The following is a 12,090-nucleotide window of genomic DNA, read 5'->3' on the forward strand; positions in this document are numbered from 1 at the left end:
ATAGATTTAATTCGGTATAAATGCATATGGTAAGATCTAATGAGTGAGCAAAGGATAACTACTTATAAAAATGAATGTTGAAAGACCTAACTTTACTTGTAATAAGCAACAAAACTGTGTAAGAAAAATGTTGCCAGTTACCAGACTAGGTGGGAAATATGTTGCACAAATCTGGTTACTTTTATTATGATGTTACCAAAAACAAGTAGTTTGTATTTGCCTAACATTTCTAATTATAGTATAAACAATAAAAAGTATGTTCTTCTTTTATGTTATATGAAAGTTTTATTTTAAAGTAAATTCTCAAATTGGTGAGTACCAAATATGATGTTCAAGCTCATAAATTATTCTTGGTCGCCGTGAGCATCAAATATGGTGCTCGCTTCTCATTGGTGCATTATTGCGAAAACCTGCATATTCGTCGAACAGGGTGATACTACTTCCCTCTCTTGTCACAAATATCAGAAAAAAAATTCTCTGGCGTCGGGGGACCAGTACCCTGAAATCACCTTGGCAGTCAACCTGTTAAATGGAAATAAAATTCAATTCCTACTCTTGTGCTGTTAGGTCGTTCACATTTTTAGAGCAATCAAGGAAGTCTAGTAACAACTTAAAACTACGTCCAGATGAAAATATTCCTTATGTATACTCATGTCCAAAATTATTGTCGCATGCCTATAAATATGTTGTTGTAGGAATATAATTTGATAACGAATTCGCCCCGTATTTCTTATAATGTTAGTATGTGCATAATCGGCAAAGACATGTACCGGTATGTGGCAAATTTCATGTCAAAAGAGCAGTAAATAAGAACAATAAAACGAAAATAAAACTTTTTTGTTCATTTAGCAACATTTTGTTTTACTTGTTCTAATTTTTGTATTTATAATTATTTTCCTATGAAGCTTACCACAAATATACATTTCCTGATTATACATATAGGCCTAGTATGAATATTAAAAGTACCCTGCAAAATCATTATCAAATTATATTCTTACAAGAAGACAGTTATAGGTATGCGACAATCATTTTGGACATGAGTGTACCAAATACAATGTAACTTATGTAGCAATTGTGAACATAATGTGTGAATACAACTTATGTAGGAAATATAACTTATGTAGCAATGAGTGAACTCAATAATAAACACTTCCTATTTCGAGTCATGAGAAAATTCTTGTAAATGTAAGTGTAAGCGGAAGAAATGACGCTACAAAAAAACTACGAAGAAAAGGTGGGTGGACAAAATAAGTAGTGAACTCAAGCCACCCTGAATGAGCGTTTCCTGGGTTTTCCTCATCGATATCAGGCAAATGTCAGGGTGGTACCTAAATTATAGATCCCAAGCCGCTTCCTTCCTTCCCTTTTCCCGGATCGTGTGCACGCCGAGAAAGTCATCCCTCAAACGTGATTTGCCAAATGGCCCTAGATGCCGAAAGCACAGAAATCTGAATCCCAAAATCCTCTCGAGAGTTTTCAAGTGACCTGGAAGGTGCTCAGTTCGTCTTCGTTGTTCGCTCTGCTTAATCTTGGTGAATACATGCTGGTTACAACTGAAATGAAATCTTTAAGTTTTACGTCCCACAGTTATGCTGGCTAGGCTAAAGGAGATTCGTGCTGCTTACAAATCGATAACACACTTCTATCATTCGTTTTCATTACCAATATCACTTATATAAAAATTCTAAATTCTAATTCAGTATGGCAATTATTATTAATTTTGTCATATGGCCACAGCACCAGTTTTGGTCAATTATCTAAAACTGATGTCTCTAGTTTTATTTATTCAATTAAGACAAGATCATCTTAACAAGTTATTGCTCTACCTGTATTAAATGGTTAAGTTCGTTATGAGATTACACTGCAATTGCACCAGTGCTAACATGCTTATTATTGTCTGAGTTAAGTGCGGATATAGCCTCTGGAATTTCATCCTAATTGCTGGTACAGGTTAATAATCTAATACACACAAGCAAACACACTCCCCCCCCATATATATATATATATATATATATATATATATATATATATATATATATATATATATATATATATATATAAGTGTTTGTCTGTCTGTGTGCGGCCTGGGGACCAGAGGTGTGGACCGAGAGTTACCAAATTTTGGTCACGGGTATCCTGGTCCAGACCCCAGACCAAGACGAAGCGTTTTATTTTTTAAAATTTGAACCAGGAGGGCCTCAGGGGGGTCGTTTACCTTGACTTGTAAAAGTAGTAGAAAATTACCGATATTAGCGTTAAATTCATAGACTTCGCGGTCGCTAAGATGAATGGTTATATTCCCACAGGCGTTGACTTCCAAAAACAGTTCCCACCGGCTGGGGACCAGAGACATTTTTTTTTTCAAATTCGTACCAGGGGGTATTTTTCCGGGATATGTAAAAGTAGTAGAAAATGACCGATACTTTTTTCCTTTAGTGTTCGGTTTGTTTACATAGATATTTTACCTGACCCATGCTAAGAATGGGCATTCCAGCCAGTGTTTAATATAAATGAGAACTTACTCAAATTTAAGTAACTAATGCTTTTAACTTAAAATTATTTTAGTTAGTTTATAGAAGTCATTTAATAAAATAAAATTATTAGCATTTTTTTAAAAATTAAATTTTATTAATTTATTAAACGTTAACTGCACCTGCTAAAATGGACTCGAAATGCAGCTCCTACGACTCAATGAATTTTCGAGAATACGACATGACTCTCCGTGAACTAAAACTTACAATCGAGCAAATATGCCACGGATTTACTATTACCTAATGTGCGAAATCAAACTACAGACTTAAAGAAAAGAAACATACTAGGCCAGAATGTAAATCGGGAAGAATGAAAAGAGGTAGGGTACAAGCACCAGTTGTCGTCGCTGAACCAGTAGTCGTCGTTTACGCACTAAAATCCTTAAAATAACAAAAGTTCATGAGATTAAAAGTTCAGGTATATGCTACTAACTTCATTACACTCTTTCTCAGATATATGCTACTAACTTCGTTACACTCTTTCTCAGATATATGCTACTAACTTCGTTACACTCTTTCTCAGATATATGCTACTAACTTCGTTACACTCTTTCTCAGATATATGCTACTAACTTCGTTACACTCTTTCTCAGATATATGCTACTAACTTCGTTACACTCTTTCTCAGATATATGCTACTAACTTCGTTACACTCTTTCTCACAATGTTACGTGGCACTTAACAACAGAACCCTCTTCCAGTAGACAAGGGCGCCGATTTCTCTGTAAATTTGGAGGGGCCCACTCAGACGCAGAAGGTATATATATGAGGATGTTAAGACAAATTGCATTCAAATTATGCCAAATATTGTATATTCATAAATACACTACGGGGGCCCGCATGAGCGTTGGGCGGCCCGGGCCCCCCAGGATCGGCGCCCTTGCCAAAAGAAACATATACAGTTTTTGAGACGAGACATAGCTTTCGCGGCACCTTTTCCAGAGGAGACAGCCTCAATTTTTGTCTCGTGCGCATCCCTAAGCCTGATCGAGAGTTATCAAAAATAATGTTAATGAACAATAACAATATGTAAATACAATATAGGTAGACTAAAACATTTTTTTTTTTTATTTTCAGTCTTGAGTGCCTAAAATAATGTATTGTTATTAATCTTACTATTTTATAGTCTATTCTTAAGCTCAAGGTGGTGTATATTTAAATTTTTGAATTCAATTAATATATTTTATTTCCCAAATTGCTTCTAAAAAGTATGTTTAGACATTTTTTATTTACATTCTTGAGTGCTTAAAGTGAAGTATAGTTATTAAACTTCGAATTTTATATTGCACTCTTAAGGTTAAAACATTATGCAGTTAACTCTTGAAGTTCATTAACATTTTTCTTTCTGAATTTGCTTTTGAAAAGTATGTAAAATCATTTTTATTTTCTTTCTCGAGTACTAAAAATTATGTACAATTATTAAGTTTGGTACTTTCTACACTATTCTTAACCTTAAACTGATAAACAGTTAGTTTGTGAATAAATTATGTCAAGTTATGTGAGTGACGAACGCTGATACGAAACCCTGACGACCACTGGAGCATTTCGATTTTGAGGTGACGACTACTGGTGCTATACAAATGATTGAGAAATACTGTAAAGGGTTATTATAAATAATGGACCCATTTTTAAAGATGTGTATTTATTAAAGTGTAAATCCAAAATGAACAATCTTTATACCAATGGAAAGTGGAAATTTCGAAGTATTTTCGCAATACATTATAAATGTTCAATGTGTCCACCGTCTGCTGCACGGCAAACATCTATGCGGTAGCTAAACTCGTTCCACACACGAGCAAGTGTATCTACTGTTACTGAGTGCACGGCAACTGTGATACGGTGCAGGTATGATCCGCAGATCGTCCAGAGTAATTGGTAGAGGTGGGACGAAAAGAGCTTCCTTAACATAAACCCATAACATTGTAGTGCCCGCTGCACTACAATTTGTGACTCACTTCTTGCGAACTCAAGAACGCAAAAACCTAGTGCTCCACGGTAGCCATCTCACTCACAACTGAGAGGGAAAGGAATGGCGGCAGCGTTGCCAGACTCATAGCTCGGAATTATTCCAAAACCTGATCGAAATTATGCTAGATTCGGTCAAATTATGCTAGATCTTCATAATTACTAATTCAGGAGTTTTAAAAGAAAAAAACGAAGTAAGATACGATAACGTAACTTAAAATACGCAGAGCGCAAGAATGCGTGGATAGAACTCAATACTTCACGCACCATAGCTTTAACTCTACTAAACTAGTACAGTCGTTGCCAGAGTCAATGGCGTATATATCGTATAAATGAATGCAATGTTTGTTTACATATTTTGAAAGAAAATTACCTCTCAGCATAAGCGGAGTTGGGAATTGTCTGCTGGGGGGCAAATTTTTGGTCGGTCTCGGACCTTTCATTTCAGGAATAAAGATAGTGAAGTTGTCAAAAAGTTGGGGGGAAAGAATGGCCCTCCTAGCTCCGCCCATGCCTCGTAGTTAAAGGATTAGAAAACCCTGGGTGGAGCCACAAAAAAAAAAAAAAAGCCCAAAGCCGTTTGTAACCTACTTCAGAAAATAAGACTGCCTATATGGTTTACCGACTGTATGGATCAACGGGAGAGGATACATTTCTGCCGTTCTTTTTCTTCCCACGACCAACCTCTTTCTCATCTCCAGGTTTTACGGCTTTTTGATAAACTTGCTGAAATTATGATAGATTTGGGCAGGATGCTAAAAGCAAGATGCTAGATGCTAAAAACATGCAAATTATGCTAGATCTAGCATCATTATGCTAGATCTGGCAACGCTGAATGGCGGCCTATTGCCGCGCAAACTCTACCGGCCGCTTCGGGAACCATGATTGCCCACCGAAACTTTCAACCTTCCTCTTTTCATTAGTTTAAAGATTGTTCATTTTGGATTTGTACTTTAATTACTACGAATTTTTAAAAATGGGTCCATCATTTATGATAATCCTGTATATTGGTTTTCCTTCAACGACTATTCGACTTTGAATTGTAACTATATGGTCATGTATAGGATGGATGAATTTGTCTTTCCAACTATAGTATAGCTCCAAGAGATTCACGATGCTCAGAAAAGAAACAAAAGAGTAATTTTTCAACCTTAAAGTGATGACCATTGGTGCTTTCACAAACGTGCTAAAATGTGTTTTATGATTGCAGAACGCGGGATTGATTTTATTATTAATACCTATTACTTGTTTCCTAATAAGTTTAAGAGGTGTCTATTGACACTACAAAATGTAAATTTAAAGGCTTTGAAAATATGTACTAATGTTTGTTATAGATATGTGTTAGAATTTATTTGGAGCTGTTTTTTGTGTTCTGAAGAAATCGTGATAAAATTAAATACATAAGAATAGTAACACTCCCCTAGCTACCGAGAAAAGATTCTACAAAATAGTTTACAAATTATAACATCTTTTATACGGTAGATATCAATACACTGTTATGACAAATAATTAATGACTCAAATTTACTCAAATTTACGTGACTAATACTTGTTACTTAATTTTTTAGTTAGTTCAGAGAACTCATTTAATGAAATGAAATTAGTATTTTCTAAGTTAAATTTTACTAGTTTATGATAAGGTTAAACATTAATTGCAGCTACTAAAATAGACTCTATAGCCCCTAAGAGTCAATTAATGTTCTCGAGTATGATATGACACTTCCCGAACAATCGCTCAAATAAGTATTTATTACGTAGTATGCGAATTGAAACTATATATTTAAAGAAAATAAGCACAACAGTTCCGAAGGTAAAACGGGAAGGATAAGAAGATGTGAGTGTTGAAGACGGTTATCAAACACTGTACTTTTCCATAGTGTAAGCCTGCCATACGTCCCGTAAAAACCGGGACAATCCCGATTTTTGGGTCCGAGTGTCCCGCGTCAACGAAGTAAATGCCCCGTATTTTAGTTCCATCCTATTTTTGCTGTCAATATCAGCTTATCGACTGGAAAACCTGTTATTAGTGAATGAACAGTGAGTTGTAACGTAAAACATCTTGAAGCAGGTTGTCACTATACCACTCTCTACGATTTCATAGCGAGAAAACCAATATACTAGACTTACAGCGAAGAGTTGCAGTTGTTCGTTGGCAGTGAAGGGGATCTGAAATCTTTGATTAAGTGCACGAGCTGAGCTGTTTTCGATAATACATTACAAGTAAAGTGTTCCAATTTTGTGTCAACAAGAATACCTAAAATGAAGTGCACTTTTCCTTCCAACTTGAAGCTTATTCAGATGAAAAATGTCCCATGTAAATGCAAAACGCTCATAAGAATTTCTCCAGAAGCATAATATTTCCTAAGAACAGATTGTACTACAAATGGTTATTTACTTTCTTGTATCAATTTCAGATGATGCAGTGAAAATGTTTCCCAAAAATTTATTGTGTTGGAAAGTTTGTGGGGGGAGATCGAAGGTTTCCCGTATTCTCATGAAAAAAAAAATGTCAGGCTTACCATAATGTCTGATTTACTGATCAGTCTTTCCTATGAAAGATCGTTCTTGTCTTCACGTGCTCTGGCTATTCCGACGGCTTATATGAAAGGTCGACAAGGTTGGATCTCAAGACAATGTTATTTTCCTAGCATCTACGACACTTTTGTCTGCACCTTTGATTAGCTGTAATTAGGTCGGTGCGACTGAGTGGGAAACTCACTTCAGCAACGGAACATACAAATGGACTAAGGTCAGTCATCTAAATTCACAAACTCAGTACTTATCTGCTGGGCTGAGCCCGGAGAGTCACTAGATAATGTGTTGTTGAACAGGGTTGTATAAAATAAAATAAAATGAAACAAAATCTTTGAGTTTTACGTCCCACGATTATGCCGGTTAGGCTAAACGAGACGGTGATTATGAGTAACGAATTAAATGGTGGAATGGAGAAAGTGGGAGGAAACGGGAGAACCCAGAGAAAACCCACGCACACGGTATTTGCCCACCACAAGGTTCACTTGGCGGGGGCTGGGATCGAACCCGAGACCCTAAGCACCAGAGGTGAACGCTCTACCACATAGCCACCGCGGTCCCCAGGGTTGTATAAAAGTTAGCTATGGAGAACACACAATTGGAAGTGATTTTTCTTTACGAGTGGTGAATAGTAAGTCACAGAAACTAATCTTAATACATTTGGATCAGAAATGGTGAATAAACCGTTGGCCATTGGTGACACATGATTGGAAAAATAAGCCCCGTGGGCACCGACCAACGTCATTTTCAGATGAGCACCTCAGAAACAAAATGGAAGCAGAACCTCGGAAAAGTATTACTGACATTGCAAGAGAGTTAGATGTACATTCATGTCCAAAATTATTGTCGCATATCTATAAATATGTTGTTGTAGGAATATAATTTGATAACGAATTCGCCCGGTATTTCTTATAATGTTAGTATGTGTATAATCGGCGAAGACATGTATGTAGCAAATTTAATGTCAGAAGAACAGTAAATAAGAACAATAAAACGAAAATAAAACTTTCTTGTTCATTTACCAACATTTTGTTTTACTCATTCTAACTTTCGTATTTATATTTCTTTTCCTATGAAATTTACCACAAATATACATTTCCCGATTATACACATAATATCAGAATTAAAAGTACCTTGCAAAATCATTATCAAATTATATTCTCACAAGAAGACAGGTATAGATATGCGACAATCATTTTGGACACATCATGCCATTATCATTCGGTGGCTCGTTCAGTCGGTGTGCTGCATAAGTTAAATCGGCCAACAAGTACCATCATCTGGAGAAGTGCAGGTTTCTGAATGTAAGGAATTATCGTAAAAAGTTTATTGCATAGTGTTATCACTTCAGATGAACATAGATCTGATTACATTACAATCTGTTCTCCTACTTCCATTTTCGGCAAGTTCCGGCCGGTGCTCTAGCCGTAGATTTAGAAAAGGAATACGACAGTCTCGATCACAGTTTTCTTATGCAGATTCTCGAAGCTTGGCAGTTTCCCATAGCATTCCGTGCAGTTATTGCGAATTTATACTCTACGGCTACTTTCCGAATTCAAATTAATGGGCATCTTTCCCGTCTTATCCCGATGAAACGGGATCTTAGGCAAGGATGTGGTTTATCAACTAACCTCTTCGCTCTTGCTATAGACCCTTTGCTCAGGAGATTGGCAACATTACATCCTCCCGGGCCTTCTCGTTTTCTTAGCCAGAACATTTTCGCGTTTTCTGATGACATCAATATTATCGGTGTGGTTCCCACGCAGATAGCGAGTGTTTTCTATGTGTTACAGCGCTATGCCCGTTGTTCAGGATCACATTACAATCCACAAAAAAACCAGCTACTCCAATTCAATGATTTTCGTTTACCCAATCCCGACACTGGGACTCCCCAAATACCGCATGTATCCTCTGTGCGGATCTTAAGTGTCCCTTTTACGTCAAACCCTACCCCTTTGTATTACGAAGTTTGGTTACCATTCTTAACAGAAATCCGTCACCTGTTGTATTCGCAGCGATTTCGTCGTCTCTACTTATTGTATCGAATACAATTTATTAATATTTATGTGGTTTCTAAACTGTGGTACAGAGCGCGCATTTTCCCATTACCGAAAATCTACGCAAAGCGGTTTGAATATTTGGCGCGGTTATTCTTTCGCATCCCACGTCCGGCCCTTTATTCTTCCCCGTTCTATGGGAGGTTTAGGACTGGTCAATATACGTTTTAAATGCCGAACCTTGTTTATGCTTGACTTCTATACAGCCGTCTATAACGCCGAGTCCTTTACACACCAGTGGATCGGTTGTTTTTGGCCGAATTATGAGGGCCCTCTCAAACCCCCGTTCATTTAATTCTATGACAGTTGCCCGTCTTATATTCTCTCATTAATACAGTACTGGAACTATGTAGGTGTGGCACTATGCCCTGAGGCCCCACTTCACGTACCTTGTACCATTTACTTGCGTCTTACTCTTTCGATTCGATTCTCTTACGTATCCCCCAGCGTTTTCCACAGATTCATTGGTCGCAAGTTTGGGCTAACATCTCTGCTCCCTTTTTGCCTTCCTATTTCCAGGTGACCTGGCTTCTAGTGGTTCATCGGTTTATATCCACCCGTGCTCGTCTCTTTAAAGTGCATTGTCTCCCTGATGCTCAGTACATTAGATGTACAAAAGAAGACACGCTGTCCCACCGTTACACTTGTTGCGTCGGTGCTCCAATTATTTGGAATTGCCTCACGACTTTATTAGAAAGAATTTGTCGACCCCCCCCCGATCAGTTCACAGTATCTTACATTTTGTTTCCAGATTTCCGTTTTTTTCCACCTACAAAACATTCCGCCGTTCTTTTTCTAATCGCATGCACCATCGTTTGTATTCATTGCTACGCCCCATTGATGGATGCTCACACTTAATACGACTTTCTTAAATGCACTTGTTACAAGCTTTTTTCATCTCCGTTGGACAAGCGGCATTTTAGTAGATTTCTAAAAGTAGTACTTTCATGAGTCCTTCCTTTCCTATTCGTTACTGCTAGCTTCCCTTCGGAAGTGCTCTCAATTGTTATATTAGCCTTAGTATATATGTTTGTGTCTCAGTACTTGTTATAGTGTTTTGTTAAGCAGTAACCGTATTATGTAAATTTCTGTAAAGTTTTGTACAGTCCCGTACATGTATAATAAAAACTCAGTATGTAAGTGGTTAGCGCATTGGACTTCTATTCGGAGGACCCGGGTTCAAGTCCCGGCCAAGTTCAAACATTTTCAAATGTCTCAATATCAATTTCAATGCATACTCAGTGCGACAAGCAAGATCTTTTCCTCTCCAGAAAGAAAAAGATGTTGGAATGAGGAGAATTGAAGGCCTGTCAATGAAGACAATCATTTACAAACTTATTTCCAGCAGTTGTTCTAGATTTGATAATTTCAGCTACTTTCAAGCATTTTCTGATTCATGCGTGGTCAATATTTTTATTTCTCTGAACATACAGTATATAAGGAAATAATACATTATATACACAATAATATCGAGAATAATATATGGTGTTCATTGGACAACACGCTCTGAATCATATAGATTCATCTCAGAATATCGAATTGTTTTGTGCGTCATCTACTCACAATTTTCCTTGTATAAACATGCTGCTCAGGGCTACCAACTGATATCAGTGCCTAGAAAAGTTATGTGTAAATTGGGTTTCATCTGTCCAGGCGTTCTAAGAAATCCAAATTATCTGGACCCCAAGTAATGGAATTACAGCACTTAGGGAGGGAGACAGTTTTTCTGGTGGCTGTATATAAACAAAGCACATAGTATAAGGAAGATTTGGAAACTTTCAAGGATCTGATGGATATATTTATTTATTTATTTAACAATCTAACTTCAACAGGGACGATCATCCCGAATTATAGGAGCTTTTACTACAGTTGATTTACAATTTAACTTGTACTTAAACAAAAAGAAAAATACTCATAATATACACTAAAGAATTTTACAACAGAATATGAAAAAAATGATATTCATAAATATATAAATAGAATTTTACATACACACTTTTATATATTGTTTGATAAATAGTTTATATATAAGTACTGCACCTTCACACACATAAACATACGTTCCACACTATTTACATATTTACATATATATACGGTATTGAAATTCATTTCCACGCGTTAAGAAATAAATCGCTTTTCTAAATATTTCAGAATCACAATTGGGTAGCGTTATTTTAGATTTTGCTTCGACTGGAATAAGAGACTCTCTAATATGCAAGGTAATCACTCCACATTTTTCAACAGTATATTGATTAATATACAATATCAAAATCAGGAACAATTTATCCCACCCTGTAATTCTAATTGGTGTACCTGTTCAAATTATTATTCTAAACATTTATTTTCAATGGTAAGAGTTAAATAGCCATTAGCGCTGGCTTATCTCTTAATGTTTGAGGAAATGAAAGGCACTTCTCGAATCTATTTCAACTTATCCGCTTTTAAAATGGTTGTTATCTATTTACTACTGCAAATATATTAGATGTTACCGTAAATCTTCTGCAATGCCTAGTACCTTGAAAATATAATACAGCATTTCGTGATTATCTTCTGTTTGGCGAGAAAAGACTTGAACAGCACTACAGACAGACATGTCCGTCAAGCTGGCCCGCACAAATTTCAAATTCAAACCAAAACGGTACCAAAAGTTTGTACCCAATATGTACTAATTTGTACCACCAAAATTAGAATTGTACGCCCAACAATTTCGAGAAATTTGAATCTTTTATGGCGGGTCAAACTGGCCGACGGTATTTTTTCGACAGTGCTAGAAAGAATAAAGGAAAGAATTATCATAAAACAATTCGTTGAGTAGGATGTAGATTAAATAGAGAGCATTGGCTTTTGTACAACTTGATTGACAGTGAGAGGGTCAAACATCTACAAATATGGGGGACCCAAAACTATTTTATGGATTGGTTACTCTTTTCTCCAACCGTCTGTGATCATGGAGAATATTAATTTTTATTATAGAAGTCGTTGAAAGGATCAGTTTGCTATGAAATC

This window comes from Thermobia domestica, chromosome 12 (assembly GCF_964235325.1).
Source record: "Thermobia domestica chromosome 12, izTheDome1.hap1.1, whole genome shotgun sequence".
Classification (NCBI taxonomy): domain Eukaryota; kingdom Metazoa; phylum Arthropoda; class Insecta; order Zygentoma; family Lepismatidae; genus Thermobia; species Thermobia domestica.